The following is a 22,036-nucleotide window of genomic DNA, read 5'->3' on the forward strand; positions in this document are numbered from 1 at the left end:
ATATGAGGAATAAACTTTGCTATTAGTATATAGAAATGAATATCAAAACTTCCTTCGATGCTTTTTTCTATACCTGCATATCATTTCAGTAGTTTAATATTAATCCTATATTTTATTTTTTTTCTGTATTTAATTGTTTTTCTCCCCTGAATAATGCAGTGTTCAATATATATAAGTCATGAGGTATCATTCTCCATGATGGTAGTGGCCACTACTGTCTCTATCTAAAACAGCTTCTAGTTGCCTAAAAGTCGAGTTGTTAATTTCTTCATGTACTAGTTTATGTTTCTGTGTAGACTAGGAAACATTTATTACACTAGGCTTTGGAGACACAGAGGTAACTAGGGTGAGTAGCATGGGAAGGAGATGGTGGGGGTGGGCTGTCTGCATGTGTTGGGAAAGTTCTAGTTAAATGGGTGAAAGATCACGTCTGAAGTAATAGGAGACAGAAAGACTGAACACAAAGAGAAAGGTATTTCTGACTCTGCACGCTGCTACTCAGTGTAGAACAACAGATCAGCTCTTCCCCACTGCATGACACATGGATGTCCCAGATTTCCACTTAGCAAGGTGAATTGATTGACCTGGGCTTGCTCTGCAGTGATGTATGTCTACATAGAGGATACAGGTCTAAAAGCATTTGTAACAAATACATCTAAATATATAAACCCTTACAAGATATTCTGCATCTGAGCTGGTTTATGTAAGGGATCCATGCCCAAAGGGTGGTCCAAAAGTAAAATTCTTTTTTGAGTCCATTTTTCTCTGTGATTATGTTGGATACATACTGTCTTAGTTAGGGTTTCTATTGCTGTGAAGGGACACAATGACCACAGCAACAATTATAGAAGAAAACATTGAATCAGTGGCTTACAGTTTCAGAGGTGTAGTCCAATATGAACATGGCAGGACATGGAGGCATGCAGGTAGATATGGTGCTAGAGAAGGAGCTCCATCTTGATCCCACAGGCAACAAAAAGGGCTCTGAGACACTAGGCATGGCATGAGAATAAGAGATCTCAACAACTGCCTCCCCACAGTGACATACATCCTCCAACAAGGCCACACTCTCTCCAACAAAGCCACACCTCCGAATAGTGCCACTCCCTGTGAGCTTATGGGAGCTTCTTATATTCAAATTAACAAACCTGCAAGATATCCTTAGAAGGCATAAGGAAACAATATTTTGGTGGTGCTAATAGAAGATGTTTTGTAGAGGAGAGCACTTTTTTTTAAATGGAGAATGTTATCATTTGGTTCTACCTATCTTTTGGTTCAACCTATCTTAGTTTCCTTTATAGAGACTCCAGAACAAAACAGAAATTAACAAGAGAAAAGCATGAACACTCACCTAGTACAAACTTTCACAGCACACCTCTTCCTAAGGATCAAGCACCCCCAACAAATTCTTAGACCTGAGATTCTTTTTCAAGATTGTTTTTATTCAAAATTAATTGTCAATACATAGACTATCCTTTGCTTAAGAGGTAATCCTCAAATGTGCATATTTTCATGTAATATTAAGTGAATATGAAAATTTACAACTAAAAGTCAGGTATTTTAAATGTACATGAATAGCAACATTTTGAACTTCACTTAATCTGTTTCAAATTATTTAATCATAGAAGCATATAGTATTGATGCCCAGCCACTGAGTGAGCAAGGGAGATGGGAAAAGTTGAACACAGCATCATCAGCTGCCATCCATCCCCACCTCACTATCACATGCTCTGGGGAGTGTCTAAACCTGAATCCTGGACCCTCGGGTACCCAACCAGGCACCAAGCTCATTTAGAGAGGTCCCTCTTAGACCAAACTTAATGAGCTTCCAGCTATCGGGGGGAAAGATGGAAAGAGGTAATTCTCTCTCAGACGGATGATGTGTATGAGGGTATAAGAGCAGCTGTTACCCCGTACATGCCTGCATGGTCTTAGAAAAGGGCATATTGCCTGGTCTATGCCAGCCCTAGCCAGCCTTCCAAGCCTGAAAGCCAAGAACAAAGTCAAGGACATGAACGTCTCACTAGTGCCTAAAGTCTCAATAGGATGAGCAAAGAGGAGTAGTCCATCCCGAAGAGTCCCCATGCCTCCACCAAAGGGTAGTCACACAAGCTTTACAGACTCCTGCCAAAAACTGTCCCATGTGACATCCAGCAGCTCCAGGACACTCCTTAGTTTAGAAGTGGGGTAACATCCCAGACACAGGTCATTGTGACCCATAGAGCCCATGGAGATGTTGAAAGTGCATCAGTCCTGCTGTGGTGATGATCTCAAGAGAAATTACTGACACTGCACATAGCTAGAGACCAGGACAAGTCTACCAAAGAAAGGGAGTCTTCCAAACACTCATATGGTCTCAAATCAGACTTTCCTCCCCAAATTCTACAATGTGTAGGGACAGAAGAGCACATGGCCCTTAAACTGATGGTCCCTTACTCTAGATTTCTTTATGGTCCTGAACCTTAGGGTGGGCTACAGCCTTCATGTCCACCAGAGTTCCGTCCTTCCCACAGAATGATGCCTTTATGTATCCCACATATTTCCTAAAAACCCTACCCTTCATACCTTGGGGGTCTCCGATGATATTCACCTCCTGGTGAGCCCAATCATTTCAACCATGTGGCATGGCATTGAGCCCTGGGCATGCACCATGGCTCAGGGCCAGCACTGTGCCTTTTAGAGCATATAGTAGACCTGAGAGTTTATTCCTGTGTTGATGGTAGTGGAATGTTATTAAATGTGTGTCAAAATTAAAGCAATAGGAGTCAAGCAGATGAGTGACAAATAGTGAGGGCTTTTGGATCACATCCTCTCTGTGTGCCTTCATCAGTCTTCAGATATGCGGTTGCATCTTTTCTCCATGGAGGGACATATGGTGCTTCTGACTGCTTCAGGAAATTGTCAGGAAGTCCTTCCTAGGTTTTATGAGCGGTCTCAGGGGAAGATCTGAGTCCTTCCTCACATTCATTCATCCACTCAAATAACTTCCTATGTTAAGCCCCGTGTTTTGAGATGGCATATTCTGAGTGCCATCAAGTATGAAATAAAGCCAAAGGTATGGGTATAATTAATGACTGTGTTCATATCATGTTTGTGCATGTCATTTTGCATCAACTTTTCAGTAATTCTTGTTTGAAAAGTATTTAGTGATTGAAATATATAAGGTAATTCATCTAACTGGAATGTTTTTCACTAAGTCTTTGATACATTGGTATTCTAAAATGCGCAGTAAGCATGAAGGATATTTAACTTATGAAGTGCTTTGGAAAATTTGACCCTTGTAAGAATGTTGCATTTGGTTAAGTATGTGGTGATTGCTGTAACTGGTTAAATGCTGAAGCCTGAACTGTACACAGGAGTCTCCAGAGCACTACTGATGACCAATAGCCTTAGACCTGAGAAGTGCACTAGGAACACAGGACAGACTCCCAAAGGCACAATGCCAAGAAGAACATGCCATTTCACTCACTCATTCTGGAACCTTCCTTGGTACTTTTTCATATTCACTGGTGGTTTCCATGAACTCACTTACCTGCATGACAGAGTAACTTCACTTTTGCCTTTTCCCATGAATTACTCTGGACCAGCAGTTTCTGCAAGCTGGACACACAGCAAACCTCCACACACCAAGAATTCTTACTCTTAGGGTGAGCTCTTAGTGAGAGTATCATTCATTTGAAACAAAATTCTGCACAAATTTTTCACAATGCCCTTTAATATTAAAATATTCTCTAACTTTCAGAACCACAAGAAATTCCTCTAAAGCAGAAAGCCACGAGTTGATCATGAAAAGTACCAGGGAAGGGCCAATGAGATGGCTAGTTGGATGGAAGGAAAGAGCTGATTCCTCTTAATTTGTTTATTGACCTCCATATGAACAGAATGACAAAATGGCATGGCGTGTATTGTATGTTCATTCTCTCTCTATTGTATGTATGTATGTATTTCTCTGTCTCCAAATAAGTAAATAGATAGATGTTATTATTTTAAATACCAATCAGAAGATTTATATACACTCATCATATGAAATAATTAATTTTTAAAATAATGAAAAAGATTGCATGCACCTTACAACTGTTTGCAACTTCAGTTCCAGAGCTTATGACACCCTCCCACAGGCATACATGAAGACAAAACACCAATGTATAAAAAATAATGAATAAACAATTAAATTTTTGTAGAAGATAGTGGGGTGAGGAGCCCCACAAGCATCCTACAGAACTAAGTAACCCAGGCTCATAGTGACTCAGAGACTGAACCACCAACCAGGGAGCATGCATGGGACTGAGCTGTGTCCTCTGCATGTATTTTACAGTGAGACTCCTAACAGTGGGAGCAGGACTTGTCTCTAATGCCTGCTTCTGGGACCCATTCCTCCTACTGAATTGCTGTGTCCAGCCTCAATGTAAGAAGTCATGCCTAGTCTCACCACAACATGATACAACATGGCAGGCAGATATGCGCAGGAGGCCTGCCCATTTCTGAAGAGAAAAAAGAGGAGGAATGGATGGGGAGCAGGAAGAGTGGAGGTTGGGGGAGGGACTGAGAGGAGAGAATGGAGGGGAAATTTTGGTTAGGGTGTAAAAACAAAAATAAACAAATAGATAAAAACATTCATTCCAAAAGAGGGAGAATATTATCATATTTAAATTTGAGATAGTAAATGCATGTACCTCAAGGTACATTGCCACTTATTCTAACTTTATAAAGGGTTTGCAGTTATACATAATAGTTAGATAATATTAGGCATACTTTTGAGCTGGTCTAATACATAATGTGTTTGCATTGTACTTGGAATAATTATATCATGTTTAGGCATTATTATGACCTTATTGTTTTACATTTGGAAATTAATCATGTCATAAAAAGATATAATTGTGTGTCAAGTTGACAAGGGTGCAATTGTGATCGCTATTATCGTTTGTCAAATTTATAACATCTGGAATTAACTAACAACCAAAAGTGGAAGGGCATGCCTGTGAAGTATTTTTGTTAATTAGAAAAGAGAAGATCCACATGTAATCCTATTTTTTGCAGTATGAAGAATTCCTTTAATCTGGATATTGATGGGGAAAGAAATGCCTTTACCTCAGATGTTTTGAGCCAAAAAATCCCACCTATAATTTCAGCCCATTGATTGTGCTGGAAGCCCATATAAAGAAATGGAAGAAGGGGCTTTTGCTCTTTAGCTGCTTGCTCATACCTTGCTACCAAGTCCATTCCTTCACTGGCATTGGAGCCAACTGCTTTGGGATTCCAGACAATACTGCTGATGGGCTGAGACATCAAGCATAGTGGACTGAGCAACTCCTGGATTCAAGGACTTTGCCCTCATAGCCAGTCAAATTTCAATTAGCTGAACCACAGCCTCTAAGTCATTCTAAAATATAGAACTCAGGACCTCTGGAAGAACAGCCAGTGCTCTTAACCTCTGAGCCATCTCTTCAGCCCAGGATTTTTTGTTTTTCTGTATGAAGTTAAGTATTATTATTTCCAAGTCTGTGAAGAATTGTGTTGGGATTTTGATGGGGATTGAATTGAATCTATTGATTACTTTTGGTAAGATTACCATTTTTAATATGTTAATTCTACCTATCCCTGAGCCTGGGAGATCTTTGCATTTTCTGATATTTGCTTTGATTTCTTTTTCAGCAACATAATGTTCTCATCATACAGGTCTTTTTAGTTAGCTTAGTTAGAGTTACCTCAAGGAATTTTGTATTATTTGTGGCTCTTGTAAAGGGTGATGTTTCTCTGATTTATTTCTCAGCCCTTTTATCATATGTATATTGGAGGGCTACTGATTTTTTTTTTGAGTTAATCTTGTATCCTGCCACATTACTAAAGGAGTTTATCATCTGTAGGAGTTCCCTGGTAAAATTTTTGGGGCCACTTATGTATACTATCATATTGTTTGCAAATAGGGAAAGTTTGACTTCTTCCTGTCAGTTTGTATCCCCTTGATCTCCTTTTGTTTTCTTATTGCTCTAACTAGAACTTCATTTACTATATTGAATAAATATGGCGAGAGTGGACAGCCTTGTCTTCTTCCTGATTTTAGTGGAATCGCTTTGAGTTTACCTCCATTTAATTTGATGTTGGCTGTCAGCTTGCTGTAACTTACCTTTATTATATTTAGGTATGTTCCTTGTATTCCTGATCTCTCTTGAACCTTTATCATGAAGGGGTATTGGATTTTGTCAAAGGCATTTTCAGCATCTAATGAGATGACTATATAGGTTTTTTTTCCCTTTCAGTTTGTTTATATGTTGTATTACATTGACAGATTTTTGTTTGTTGAACCACCCTTGTATCCCTGAGATGAAGCCTCTCTGGCTTCGAAGTGGTATCTGGGGATTCCAACACACAGCATGTGCCCTGCCTGCTGAGCCGTCTCTCCATCAACCCCACCCTTTAAACTTTTAATTAATTTATTTTTTAATAATTTAATAATAAAAAACTGTCGTGCTAAGTTGCCTAGATAGGCTTTCGACTTTGCAGCCCTGCTTCAGCCTCTATATGCTGATACTACAGGAGTATGCCACCATTCTTGGGTTATTTAAACTTCTCATTGAAATACGGTGTATTTATTAAAAAATGGTCTCATTACAAGTGCACATGTTGAGTTTCCTCAAGCTGGATACATACTGTATAAGAGTATCCAGACTGAAAAAGAATGCACTACCAACATCCAAAAGTCCCCTGTGACTGCTGTTGGGCCCTGGGAACCACCCCTAGAGATGTACTCTTCTAGTCAGAGGACTGGGCGGGTATTAGGCTTGGCTGCTGTGGTTTGTCAAAAGGTTGCAAAGCAAAAGCAACACAGAAAAAGGCGGCGGTGTGGAGCAAGCTCCGAGGATGGCAGACCCAGCAGCTCGGGCCTGTCACACGAGTGCTCTACCACCTGCCTACGTCCCGACCCTGTGTGCACAGGCCTTCAATCAGCAACTTGGCTTGAAGCTCTTACAGCAAAAGCCGCTATCATTGGGATCCACTCAGCTAGTCCAACTTTTCATTTTAAAAATAATCTATTAGCCTTTAGCCTTAAAGGGGGTTATAGGTAAAAAACACAAAAATTTTTTTTCCATTAGTATTTTTATGCAACTTGACCAGAGAACTGTGCTGAGGAACTGGTGACAATATGGTATGGACTGAACTGTGTGTCCCCTCCCCCAATTTCTAAGACTGTATTTGGAGAGAGGCCTGGAAACCATAGCTTAAGAAGTTGTTGGACCTGTGAGATGGCACAGTATGTAAAGGCACTTGCCACTAAGCCTGATTCCCTGAGTTAGAGCCTCAGAGCCCACATGGTTGATCCCCAGAGCCCACTCCCCAAATTTGTCCTCTGCTTCCACACTTGTGTTCACACACACACACACACACACACACACACACACACACACACACACACACTGGGGGGGAGGGAGAAAGAGATTCACACAATAATAATAAAATATCTTTTAAAAATTTAAATTGATAGCCAGGCAGTGGTGGTTCAGGCCTTTAATTCCAGCACTAGGGAGGCAGAGGCAGGTGAATCTCTGTGAGTTTGAGACCAGTCTGGTCTACAAAGTGAGTTCCAGAACAGGCTCTAAAAGCTACACAGACAAACCCTGTCTCGAAAAACCAATCAGTCAATAAATTTATTTATTTGTTTATTTTAAACCCCAATTGTAGTTTCCTCTCCTTCCAGTCCCTCTTCTATACCCTGCCCATTCCCACCCCCATTCCATTCCTCCTACATTTCTGTTTAGGAAAGGGCAGGTCTCCCATGAATATCAACAAAACATCGAATATCAAGTTGCCGTATGACTAAGTACCTCCCATGTATAAAGGCTGGACAAGGCAACCCAGTATGAGGAGAAGGGTCGCAAAATCCTGCAAAAGAGTCAGAGACAGCCCCTGTTGCCATTGTTAGGAGTCCCACAAGAGGACCAAGCGACACAACTCTAACTTATATGCAGAGTGTCTGAGTCAGTCCCACGTAGGCTCCCTGGTTGTTTATTTAGTCTCTCTGATTTGCTATGAGCCCAGGTTAGTTGATTCTGTGAGTCTTCTTTGGCTCCTACAATCCTTGCTTCTCCTCGTCTGCAGGATTCCCTGAACTCTTCCTAGTATCTGGCTGTGAGTTTGCATCAGTTTCCATCAGTTGTAGATGATGCCTCTTTGTTAACTTTTTTAAAGAGCATTTGCAGATTGCACTGTGCCCTGTGGCCACCAGCTTTATGGTCAAGTCCACAGTGGTCTTCAACCTTGGTATAGATACCAACCCTTCAGCTGATTCTTCTTCTAGCTATTTGCAAAGTTCCTAATGTAGAAGAAAACTTTGCTGCTCTGAGCATTTAAGAGAAAGTATTTAGTTACGAGTGTTTCTCCTTTCACTGAATTATTTCAGGATTCCTATGTTTGGGTGGTGACATTATGTGCCACAGTAACTCATATTAAGTGCATTTATGTATGGGGTGAAATTTAAGGATGAGAACATCATCCTGAACGTTCAGGTCCTGGTATTTTGTCCATGGCAAATGATGAACCAAAGCAATTTCCAGTTTTCATCTGCACTGCAGAGACTCAATGTTTTCATGGCAAACACATGGTCCTTGGGAACACTAAAGAAGACATGAACATTGTTGAAGCCATGAGCAACTTGGCTCCAAGAAGAGCAAGTTCAGCAAGAAGCTTACCACTGCCAAATATGGGACAGCTCTGATAGTTCTGAATGGCACACACCTTAAACACCAGGCCCTCCCATCTGCAGCTCAGAGGGCACCCATCCATCTGTGGCACCCATCCTTCTGCTATTCATATCTTATAGTCCTTGAGTCCTGTTGCTCTTCTTTGGGTTTGTAATTTCCTCATTCCCCTGAAGTTGAGCTGGATTGCACAGTTAAGGTTGTGGTTATGAGTAGAAACTAAATAAGGGAAAGAAAGACACCATATTGTAATAAATCAATACCTTCTATCCAAAGGGATTTATTTTGCCAAGCAGAGGGGAGGCTGGGGAGGAGCTGTTCCTTCAATCTTGGGGTAGCAAGCTGAAGAGCCACACAAACATTAGAGCTGTCAGTTTCCTTCCAATGCCCCTTTGATGCTAAAGCATCAGCATTCTGATTCCTAAATTTCTTCCTAAACTCCTCCTGACAGGTGCCCTTGTAAACACATGCAACTCCTTCAGACCTTTGCTGCTGCTGTGGAAGTCTGTTAGTGCTGCTAGGCAAGGGAACCTCTGAATGTTGCCTTCTTTATAGAGAAGTGAAGAGTCCTAACTCAACCTAACAGGAAGCAGGTTGTGAAAGGAGAAATTGGCATCTGTGTTCGTTTCTAAAATTGTATTGTGGATTGAATGTGGTATTGACTAGAGGCTTCTTAATCACTTCGTTTTTAGTATTTATATAAAATTTATGTCATAGATTACAAATCTACTTAAGTCAGGTGTTAAGTATTTCATATCTATAATCCAAGCCCTTGGGAATCAGGATTCCATGAGTTTGAGAACAGTGTGGGTTACACACGTAGCACTGGGCTACGTTACAGAGTGAGATCTTATTGTAGAACATACAAACAAAACATACAAACAAACGAAACATACAAACAAAATCCAAATGTATTCACTTTCATATAAAATCATTTAATGTTTTAGTTTTTTTCTAATCATGGTTTAGCTTATTCCATAAATTTGGTTATATTTTATTTCCACTTCAATAATTTTACTTTCACTATGACTTTCTCTTTTAATTTTTTGATTATTTTAAGAATGAATATTTAATTTTTTATTATTGGGGATTATCAAGATACTATTCTGTTATTAACTTGCATTTTAATTTCCGTGTAGTCAGATTGCACACATCACTTTATATCAGGTCTTCTATGTTTAATTAAACCTGTTTAGTAGCTTGTAATGTGGAGTATGTTGAAAAGTGACTTGTGTGTTCTGGGAATGCTGTCTTAAGCTGTCATTTGAGGAGGTGTTCTGTAAATGTCTGTCAGGTGAAATTGATTGACAGCAGTGTTCATGTTCTCCTTGTCCTTAATGACTTTCTCTGCTTTTCATTCTTTCTTTTCCCTTTTTACAGTAATAGAACTTAACTTGGTTGTAATTTAATTTTTTCTCATTACCAAATTATTGCCATATGGATATATCAGGAGTTAAATGGAATTTTCTATTCCAAATACAACATCTTGAAGCCTTGTTATATAGGAACTTCTGTCCCTATGTCAAAATTGCACTGAATTATTCAATATGTTCATGTTTTTTAAAAGTTTAAAACCTCATTCATTTGACAACTTCTTATTGTTTAGTTCATATAAACAAATGGTAGAAAGTGAAAGTCAATTTTTTACATATGCATTGTATTTTTTATTGATTCTTTGGGAAGTTCATACCATATACTCTAATCCCACTCCTCTCCCAGACCCTCCATATCTGCCCCGACCTCTTGTAGAGTCCCGCCACAAAGGAAAACAAAAAAGGAATAAAAATAAGATAAAAATTAACAATAACAATAAAAAAGAAGAAAACAGTTAAGCACTTTTCTCCCCCAGCCCCCATCTTTCCCACCTCTCCATCACGTCTCCATCACCTCTCCATCATCTCTATATCATCATATTGGCATTGGGAGCTGCTGTGTATCATGCAGGTCTAGTATTGATGGTGTACTGAAGCCAGGGGCCTTGAACCTGACCAACATCCCATTACACAATGAACATTTGCAAGTGAAGCTATTGGACTTTCCCTCCTTTAGTTCTGTCGACTCCCATCTCCAACTTCAATTGTGGATTTGTCAGTTTCCATCCACTTTCTCATCCAGGTTGGAGGATTCATAGTTAAATAATTTTCAAGTTTAGTGTTCTGTCTGCCTGGAAAATTGATCCCTTTTCACAACACACATGTATATTATAATATTTGTGTTATTCAGAATAGATACTATCCCTAGTAAAACTTACTGTTCAGCAGTTTACTTTGGTAGCAGCGTGGGTACTAGGGCATTTTAAAGAATTCTGCCTTTTCCTGCCTCAATACTCTGACACTCTGTCCATACATTTGTTTTCTATGCATCATAGAGTGAAATCCTGTGTGGTTGTTTATCTTCTCTGGTGATTTCTCCCATCTAGAACTTTATGTTTAATGCAGTTACATGGTTAGTTTGCGTCTTCTGTCTTGATTGTTTTCAGTTCACTGTTTTTGTTCAAAATGTCTTTTGTGTCTGGTTTTGGGTTCAGTTTATCATTCTATTTATCCCCTTACCTAGCTTGTTATCTAAACATCTTTAAAAAAAATAATAGCTGCTTTTTAGGCACTGAAGGCCTCAGAGCTACTAAACTCAGAGCTCCTTCCTTGCTAAAAATGCCAGAAAGCTACCAGACCTCTGGAGCTCATCCATTGGGTGTTATATCAGCTGAGCCAAATAATAGTTTATATTTTACAGATTATTTGTGCCAAAATTTTTGTCTTTTGTTATGGTGGAATTCAAGACTTTTGTAAACCTCTCTTAATTAAATACACATGGTGAATGACAATATGGTGATGGAACACTGTACCTTTTAGAGACTAAAACTAATGAAATGCTAAGAAATCCCTTATAAAGTTTAAATTTTATGCAGATTTATTTGCATCAACTCTGTACAACTCAGGTTTCTTGCATGATCCAATTGTTTTATATTTCCCTGGCACTATCTTTTTATGGTTCTGGGTTCCAGAATCACCTTATAGTCCTTACATTCTGTTTGGTCACAATCCTTTTTCTTACAACTGAGAGTAGGAGAATGAACTGACGTCATGTACTGCATGGGTGCAAGCCTCTCTGCCTCCCTGGGTCCATAAAATAAACCGAGAAATTATGAAACAATGATTTGAAAATTGCACATATGTGATTAGACATGTAGGTATGTACACATGAGTGCAGTTCCCACAGAGATGAGAAGAGGCTTCAGATTTCCTGGAACTAGAGATATTGGTGTTTGATTATGGGTCATTGTGATGGGTGATGGGAACTGAACTCAAGTCCTTCAAAAGAGTACAGTGTGCGATTTTCTGTTAGGCCGACTCTAGCCCCATCATTCAAAAACATTAAGAGAAGTTTGGAAGACAGTAAAAATGTAGTTATTATGTTTAGTTGTATAAAAATATGTCAGGGAAAAGGACAGAATCTCTAGTTAGTGGAAAAATACAGACCCCCCCCCCCCCCGATAAGACAGGGAACTAGATCATCTTACAGTCATGTTGCCTAGCAACAGGACATTGAGTCAGAGCCCTTGACCCTTTCACCCTGTAAACATCCTACATGAACATCCTGTTAGCTTGCACCACCTTGTGCAGATAACAGCTTCTTGCTCCCCCTACCCTGCAGGAACTATATAAACCCTCCTGGAGAAAAATAAAGTGGCACCTTGATCAGAATCTTGACTTGGTGTATTTCCTTTGTGTCTCCTGTCCCTATCATTCTCTCCTTAGGGTAGTCGAGAACCTGTTGAAGCCCTGCTGGCTGGGACAAAAATATATGAGCCCTTGTGCAAATAAGTAATTCTTTTTCTGTTTTGTTACTTCTAAAGTTAATCTTATTAATCTGTACATTTTAATTATATAAAATAAGTCATTTGTTTCTGTACACCACATTGTTTCCCAGTTATACTCCTTCCATTTAAAATATTTCCCCTCACACTTCAAAATTTTTTAGCCCTTTTCTTATTTTTCTAGATACCATTTATGAGAGAAGATATGTGTTAATTGTTTTTGGAGAGTTGTCTGTTTCTAAACTTGATGATACATAGTTGGATCAATTTTCTTGAGAATCATGCAACTTTTTTCTATAATTTTTATTTTGAATTATCTTGCATTATTTATGCATATTGTGTGGTCTTTAGTCATTCATATAATGGTGGTTCTCTGAGCTCATTCCCTGAATCATCTATTGCAGGTAGTGCAGTGATAAAACATTACACACAAACTCACCTTACATATGTAGTGATTCAGTGTCGTTCATTTCGATCAGTGTGCACACCCAGGAGTGGTACAGCAGGCGTGACTATGTTAAATTTTCATTCATAACCATCGTTACAGCATCCACAGAACCTGGAATGTTTTATTTTACAATTAACATAACGTATATGTTCTTGTTCCACCTCCTTTGCAGCATTTAAAAAATTAGATTTGGTGAAAAATGTAATCATTTTAAAGACACTTAAAGCTGAAATTATGGGGCAATCTGAATATTATTTTACTAATGTGACAAATGGGTCTGGGGCCCAAGAAAATGACTACAGAGTCTATAGTATTTGAGCCAGGCTGTAAGTCCTGCTGACAATTTATTCTATTGAAATGTTTGCCATGCATTGTTCTGAGTGGTCAGAGCTGGACCTCATATTACTGCACGGCTGGTGACCTCAAAGTGGTCCATTTGGTAAGGAGAATGTACTTGTGAGCACCTAGTTTAACTTTGCACCCATATTTGTAGTTCATATAATTGTTGGCATTTGAGATACTGTCTCAGATATGCTGATTGTGAAAAATTGTTTTCATCATGAAGAAAATGAAACTCTGCTCTCTATCTTCTTCCATACACAAGCTCTGCACCAAATGCGCCATAGACCAGATACCCTGAAAATGCCAAAGGACACAGTAGAGAAAATACTCCCACTTCTAAGCACAGGTAAGGATTTTCTGAATAGGACTCTTGTCCAATAATAAATGAGACCAAAAATCAACAAATAGGATCTCATGAAATTAAGACTTTTTTATTTCAGCATAAGAAAATATAATTTACGTGGTAGCATACAGAATATGAGAAAATCACTGGTGTAATATTGGCATCAGAGTTACTATGTAATTAACTTCCTTCTGATCTGGTGAGGCCTGCACTATAGGAAGGAATTAGTACCTGGTACTGTGTACCTGGTCAAAGACACTGGCTTGGCAGGTCATAGCCCTTTAGATGATGCTACTTTGTTACTTAGTGTAATAGCAACTGCTTTGTAAATATTTTTGTTTTATACATAGATGTCTTTAGCTCTCAGTCTTGGCCAGAGGTTCTTTTTCTGTGGTATGCAGCAGCAAATGCACAGCCCCATAACTTCAAAATGTTGAAATGACCATGAATGCTCATCCTAAATGGGACCTGTAGATCAACCACTTCCCCTAGGCATAGGAAATATCCTGGAAGTGGGTCCTGAATGTCCTGACTGAGCATGAGGGAACTGCTGTGACATGCTGTCCTTTGGACATAACATGGCCATTGCTCACTCACAAGAGCTGTGATCACCTGCAGCTTCAGGTGACCATTTTCAGGACTGACTGTGAACACACCTATCTGTCCTGAACCAGAGAACTGGAAGAGGCAGCTGGTGGTGGAAGACAAAGCCTACTAAGCCTCTCTCTCAATACAGAAAATAAGAAGGAAGCTAGAAGCTGGCCAGTTGTTTTTTTTCTTTTCTTTCTATCTTTCTTTCTTTCTTTCTTTCTTCCTTTCTTTCTTTCTTTCTCTCTCTCTCTCCCTCCCTCCCTCCCTTCCTTCCTTCTTTCTTCCTTTTTTCCTTTTATTTTATTTTACAATACTATTCACTTCTACATATCAGCCACGGATTCCCTTGTTCTCCTCCCTCATTCCCCCTCCTTTTCCCCCAAGTCCACCCCCCATTCCCACCTCCTCCAGGGCAAAGCCTCCCCTGAGGACTGAGATCCACCTGGTAGACTCAGTCCAGGCAGGTCCAGTCCCCTCCTCCCAGACTGAGCCAAGCGTCCCTGCATAAGCCCCAGGTTTCAAATAGCCAACTCATGCAGTGAGCACAAGACCCGGTCCCACTGCCTAGATGCCTCCCAAACAGGTCAAGCCAATCAACTGTCTCACCTTCAGAGGGCCTGATCCAGTTGGGGGCCCCTCAGCCTTTGGTTCATAGTTCATGTGTTTCCATTCATTTGGCTATTTGTCCCTGTGCTTGATCCAACCTTGGTTTCAACAATTCTCGCTCATATAAACCCTCTTCTTTCTCACTAATTAGACTCCTGCAGCTCCACCCAGAGCCTAGCCGTGGATCTCTGCATCCAGATCCCTCAGTCCTTGGATGGGGTTTCTAGCATGACTATTAGGGTGTTTGGCCATCCCATCACCAGAGTACGTCAGTTCCAGCTGTCTCTCGACCACTGCCAGCAGTCTATTGTGGGGGTATCTTTGTGGATTTCTGTGGGCCTCTCTAGCACTTTGTTTCTTCCTTTTCTCATGTGGTCTTCATTTACCATGGTCTCCTATTCCTTGTTCTCCTTCTCTGTTCTTGATCCAGCTGGGATCTCCCGCTCTCACAGGCTCTCTTTACCTCGACACTTGTCCTTCATTACTCCCACTCATGTCCAGGTTGTTCATGTAGATCTCAGCCATTTCTCCGTCATTGGGCGATCCTCATATCTTTCTTGGGGTCCTGTTTTCCAGGTAGCCAACCTGGTGATGTGAGTAGCAGTCCAGTCATCCTTGTTCCACCTCTAGTATCCTCCTATGAGTGAGTACATACCATGTTTGTCTCTCTGAGTCTGGGTTACCATACTCAGGAAGATTTTTTCTAGATCCATCTATTTGCCTGCAAAACCCATGATGTCATTGTTTTTCTCTGCTGAGTAGTATTCCATTGTGTATATGTGCCACAATTTATTTATCCATTCTTCAGTTGAAGGGCATCTAGGTTGTTTCCAGGTTTTGGCTATTACAAACAATGCTGATATGAACATAGCTGAGCAAGTGCTCTTGTGGTATGATTGAGCATTTCTTGGGTATATGCCCAAGAGTGGTATAGCTGGATCTTGGGGGGATTGATTCCCAATTTTCTAAGAAAGCACCATATTGATTTCCAAAGTGGTTGTACAAGCTTGCATTTCCACCAGCAGTGGAGGAGAGTTCCCCTAGTTAAACATCCTCCCCAGCATAAAGAGTCTTCAGTGTTTTTGATCTTAGCCATTCTGACAGGCATAAGGTGGTATCTCAGAGTTGTTGTGATTTGCATTTCCCTGATGATTAGGGATGTTGAGCAATTCCTTAAATGTCTTTCAGCCATTTGAGTTTCCTCTGTTGAGAATTCTCTGTTTAGTTCTATAGCCCATTTCTTAATTAGACTGTTGGTCATTTTGACATCTAATTTCTTGAGTTCCTTATATATTCTGGATATCAGTCCTCTGTCAGATGTGGGGTTGGTGAAGACCTTTTTCCATTCTGTAGGCTGTCGCTTTACCTTGTTGACTGTATCCTTTGCTCTACAAAAGCTTCTCAGTTTCAAGAGGTCCCATTGATTGGTTGTTTCTCTCAGTGTCTGTGCTACTGGTGTTATATTTAGGAAGTGATCTCCTATGCCAATGTGTTCAAGACTACTTCCTACTTTCTCTACTAGCAGGTTCAGAGTAGCTGGATTTATGTTAAGGTACTTGATCCACTTGGACTTAAGTTTTGTGCACGGTGACAGATATGGATCTATTTGCAGCCTTCTACACGTTGATATCCAGTTATGCCAGCACCATTTGTTGAAATTGCTTTCCTTTTTCCATTGTACACTTTTGGCTTCTTTGTCAAAAATTATATGTTCATAAGTGTGTGGGTTAATGTCAGGGTCTTCAATTAGATTCCATTGGTCCACTTGTCGGTTTTTATGCCAATACCAAGCTGTTTTTATTACTGTAGCTCTATAGTAGAGCTTGAAGTCAGGGATCGTGATACCTCCAGAGATTGTTTTATTGTACAGGATTCTTTTGGCTATCCTGGGTTTTTTTTTTCCATATGAAGTTGAGTATTATTCTTTCCAGGTCTGTGAAGAATTGTGTTGGTATTTTGATGGGGTACAGATTGCATTGAATCTGTAGATTGCATTTGGTAAAATTGCCATTCTTACTATGTTGGTCCTGCCTATCCATGAGCATGTGAGATCTTTCCAATTTCTGACATCTTCTTCAATATCTTTTTTCAGGAACTCAAAGTTCTTGTCATATAGGTCCTTCACTTGCTCGGTTAGTGTTACCTCAAGGTATTTTATGTCATTTGGAGCTATTGTAAAGGGTGATGTATCTCTGATTTCCTTCTCAGCTTCTTTGTCCATTGTATATAGGAGGGCTACTGATTTTTTTTTGAGTTGATCTTGTATCCTGCTATGTTGCTGAAAGTGTTTATAAGCTTTATCAGTTCCTTGGTGGAATCGTTGGATTCACTCAAGTATACAATCATGTCATCTGCAAATAGGGAAAGCTTGACTTCTTCCTTTCAAATTTATATCCCCTTAATCTCCTTATATTGTCTTATTGCTCTGTCTAGAACTTCAAGTACTATATTGAATAAGTATGGGGAGATTGGACAGCCTTGCCTCATTCCTGATTTTAGTGGAATTGCTTTGAGTTTCTCTCCATTTAATTTGATGTTGGCTGTTGGCTTGCTGTAAATTGCCTTTATTATTTTTAGGTATGTTCCCTGTATTCCTGATCGCTCCAAGACTTTTATCATGAAGGGGTGTTGGATTTTGTCAAATGCCTTTTCTGCATCTAGTGAGATGGTCATGTGTTTTTTTTTTCTTTGAGTTTCTTTGTATGGTGTATTACATTGATTGACTTTCATATGTTGAACCACCCTTGCATCCCTGGGATGAAGCCTACTTGATCATGGTGGATAATTGTTCTGATGTGTTCTTGGAGTCTGTTTGCCAGTATTTTATTGAGTTTTTTTGCATCAATGTTCAATTGTTACACAACACTTCACCTTTTCCTTAAAATATTAGTTATTTCTACAAGTTCACATTCTCCCATGGAGCTCTGCAAAGGCACTAATGGCAAACACCAGTCCTGAAGTCCCTGGTGAATCAACCATTTTATGTTTGACCTCTTCTGTAAGCACAGCCCAGTGCTCTGTCATGCCCAGTGAATTGGCCGTAAAGCACTGCTTCTCTCATATGTATTTTATCAGCAAAACCCCATCCTTCCTTCATCGTCTTCTGCGAGAGACCTCTGCTTGTGATAACCAAGCATCCCCAATGCTTCCTGTGAGCCAGTCCATCAGGAAATAATTTCTCTCAGATTTCATTCGATTACATAGCCTGTATTTCACGGGGGTGGAAGTAAGTGCATGACCTACTTTCCCACTTCTACAGCACTCAGATTGATCTCATCTGTTCTCATAGCCTACAATCCCATGAGCCAAGCTTTGGCAGAATGTTTCACTGATCTTTTGAAAGTCTTTTGTAATTCAAGCAGTTGAGAGACAGATTACTCCCTGACTAAGACAGTCTCTTTTTGTAGGCCATTTTAAGGCTCTCAAGTTCAAGTTCTAGCATGGATTTTCCTTTTCTCTGTATAAAAGGTTGAACTATGTGACATCTTCTATCACCTTTATTCCAAACAGAGAATTACATCCTAATTGTATACAAGTGTACTGAATTTTGGCCTAAGGAATTTTAATGAATACAGCAGTTTCATAAATGATCTTGATTTTTTTATCTTCCATAAAACTTCTGACTTATGATTAACTCTGTTTCCTGGCTTTGTGTACATCTTTCCATTTCCATTTAGAAAACACTATGGATTTTACCTCTTGACAAAAATTTATTTAGTGAGAAAACTTTTTTATGAACTTCATGGCAGAGAACTAATAAACACTGAATATATCAACTCATTGAATTCATTATATCTAAATTACATTTGTCATAAAAAACAAACTAAGATGATGTGTTTGCAAGTTATTAAAGTATCAAAATTTAGATGTAGGTTTTTAGCTGGTTTTAAGCACACTTGCAATTTTGAACACTTTTACACAAGACTTTTAGTGTCTCAGTGTCAGAGATCTAAGGAATGTCACATTTCAGCACGTGCAGGGGAGGATATGGATTACAAAGATTTTGGGTGGGAAAATATGGAGAATAATACCCACAGAGAAAAGTTTTCATTGTTTTAATGTAACTAGCATTTTATAAGGCCCTGTAAAAACTTAGGGAGGCAAAAATGATTATAATATCCTGGATGAATAAGGGAAGAGCAAGAAGAAGGAGAAATAGAAGAGGAAGAGTAGTAGTGGGAGAAGATGGATGCATGGATGGATGGATGGAGGTAGATAGATGGATAGATGGATTGAAGAATGGAGATAGCTGATAGATAGATAGATAGATAGATAGATAGATAGATAGATAGATAGATAGAGTATATAAAAATAGAGTATATACAGTTTTTCAGGTTATACAATACAGTGGTTATTGTGTCCACTGAAGGCAGAATGGACTCAGAACGTTTGTCCTTTTTTCCCATATTGGTCAGAGAACTTGTTATGGGTGAAGAACTCTGGATTTTTTCTTTCAGCATCTGTAGCCCTTTGAATCTGGACAATTCTAGGACTTCTGGTTCCCAGAAAGAGCCCTCAAATTTAGTTCCATTCCAGTTGTCTCTCAGTGGTCCCACTTTTACTTTAGGCTGATATATGAGGTGAGGTGGGACAAATACTGGTCATCCAGGGAGCCCTGGCATTCTAGATCCCCAAGAATCTTTTTAAATGAATGCTCCAGGTTTTGTGTAGAACTCTAGAAAAGGAACAAGGAACCCTAGATACAGCAGATGATACAGAAAGGTTGTGACAAAACAGGCTGAGTTATCAAATGGTGATATGGATTATTGTAATGGAGAGGCAAGAGTCTCTGGGTCAGGAATATGCAACAGGCTAGACACTCTGAAGATAAAGTTTAGACCACTTTTTTTTTCAGAGCTGAGGATCAAGCCTAAGGCCTTGTGCTTGCTAGACAAGCACTCTACCACTGTACTAAATCCCCATTGCCTGACTTTTTTGTTTGTTTGTTTGTTTGTTTTGTTTTGCTTTTTGTTTTTGTTTTTCAAGACAGGGTTTATCTGTGTAGCTTTGCGCCTTTCCTGGAGCTCACTTGGTAGGCCAGGCTGGCCTTGAACTCACAGAGATCCGACTGGCTCTGCCTCCCGAGTGCTGGGATTAAAGGCGTGTGCCACCACCGGCCAGCTTATCGCCTGACTTTTAAGAGAAAAGTCAGAGGGAAATGGAGGACTTAAGACTACCAATGTCTGATGCCATCTCATAGACTTCCCTAGAATGTGTTGGACTGATCGTGTTTGTCTTTGGGGGATGTTATTTTTATAAAGACAACAGACTTAGTGGGGGGGGTTGCTAGCATTGAGCTCACCAGCACAAGGATACCCCACTCAATGATTAGTCTGGAATTTTTTAAGGAAGGAGGAGATGCAGCAAGTTGATGAAATGAAATGTAGAAGTGACTGCAGTTGAGAAGTGAGGATGAGGTGGGTCACTCCAGAATGTTAACCAAGAAAAGTCAGAATAAGAAAAATTAAATATGGGAGGAACTCTGACAATATGTGAGAAAAGTCTGTATTTGTTAATGCTTTGGTGATTGTCATTACACATCATCCTGGGAATTTAAAAACTAATACAATGGGATCCTTCTTTGAGGAATCATTTCTACAATTGATATAATATTTTATATTAAATTCATGTCTCTGAAATCTTGTAAGAGAGAGGAACATTATGGACCATGTTTCTGTTAAAAGAAGTAGAAAAGAATTATTGAAGCAGATTTTGGGTTAGTCTGAGCTTCTTGGTAGGAAGGGTTATTCTTATGCTACTTTTGAGACTTGTTTGTTCCTAAAAATATCAGCTGAAGTCAAGATTTGGAGTTTTATCAGGCCACAACCTCATCCAGTATAACACCATATAATACTATGCTATGTCCATATTCATTGGTTACTCAGATGAGAGCTTGGATCATGGTGAGTGGCACATCCTGGCTTGAATGTACTGAGGATGATAAGTGTTGTAAATGGAATATATGTGATCCACACAGTTGGTACTCAGGATGTCAACTTATATCTGTACATGAAGTCTAAGAGACTAAGATCTTCAATAAACATTCTTCTGTGTGTCTCTTTTGAGGCCTTGATTGACTTTAAAACGTCAAGTGAAATTGAGGTGTGGGATCAGTGTGTCTCAAGGTTCCCTCTAACTACCACATATATTACTGATGTCCATTTGCTTTCATCTGTAAGGGAGCCATTAGATCAATTCACAACAATTGAGGTGTTTCTGGCTCCCTTTTGGTTAGGGTGTTGGATGAAGAAGAGAATATTCTGCCCACACATCCTTAAAGTTCAGGGCTTCTGACTTTAATTCTTGCTCAGTAGGCTGCAGGTGTCCACTGATAGCAGTTTATGGTCAGGATGTTTCTTCTCTTGGATTGCCTGGACTCCTTTCACACAGGGCTTGGTCCTTGGCTACTTGATATCAGTGTTTTTCCTTGGAAGAGTTCTCCATTGTGGTTGGAGCAGGTTCCATTTAAATTGTCTCTTCAAACTGTGCTTCCTAGGGTCAACATTAAGTCTGACCACGTATCTCTCATTGGGTTGGCAGGAGCTCCCTTGATTTTAGAGTTTGTGGTTTATCTTCGTGAAGGCCTATTTTTGGCCTGTAACATTTCCACTTTTGATTTTGACTGGCTTGTTCTATGAGTTTTGTATGAGCTCTAATTTCTTCCCAGTCAAAATTTGCCCCAGACCTGCTTCTTCATTTGGTCCTTGGAGAATGTCCCAGGTCGTCCACTCTCATTGTTTTGGTTCATGCTTTTGTCAGGGTAAGTGTTAGCACTCTTGCATTCTCCTTTTCCTGCTTTGCCCCCAGCCTCTTTCATTTGAGGGATTGGTCTGGGCCCACGTTCTTCCTTAGTTTGGCCCAGTCTTCTTCAGGGTCAGAGGTGTGTTGAGGCCAACTTCTCATCTTGGTGAAGGCCCTAGCTTCAGTCCAGGTAAAGTTGGGGCATGGATACTCTCCTTTTCTTTCTTTGAGCCAGGTCTTTTTCTTCTGAGGGATAGTGTAGGACTCATCTCCCTCTTGGTTGGGGCCAGCCTTCTTCGGGGTCAAGGTTAGGCATGGGCAATCTTTTCTTTTCTTTTTGTTTCATTTCATTTTGTTACTTTTCCTTCTTCTCCTTTGCCCTTGGCTCTTACATTTAATGGACTGGCCCAGGGATACCTCTGTTTTCCTCTGGGCCAGAGCTTATTCAGCTTCAG

At 39.8% G+C, this 22,036-nt stretch overlaps 1 protein-coding gene across 1 annotated transcript in view; it reads left to right on the forward strand.

Annotated features, from left to right (window-relative positions):
- LOC102928204 (vomeronasal type-2 receptor 26-like) overlaps nt 1-22,036 on the forward strand; it is a 144,767-nt gene that overhangs the window by 18,528 nt on the left and 104,203 nt on the right. Inside the window, exon 4 of the mRNA XM_076561402.1 lies at nt 13,563-13,646. The gene's annotated coding sequence lies outside the window, so the exon portion shown is untranslated. The remainder of the gene's footprint in view (nt 1-13,562; nt 13,647-22,036) is intronic.

The sequence above is a fragment of the Peromyscus maniculatus genome, chromosome 23 (assembly GCF_049852395.1).
Source record: "Peromyscus maniculatus bairdii isolate BWxNUB_F1_BW_parent chromosome 23, HU_Pman_BW_mat_3.1, whole genome shotgun sequence".
NCBI lineage: Eukaryota > Metazoa > Chordata > Mammalia > Rodentia > Cricetidae > Peromyscus > Peromyscus maniculatus.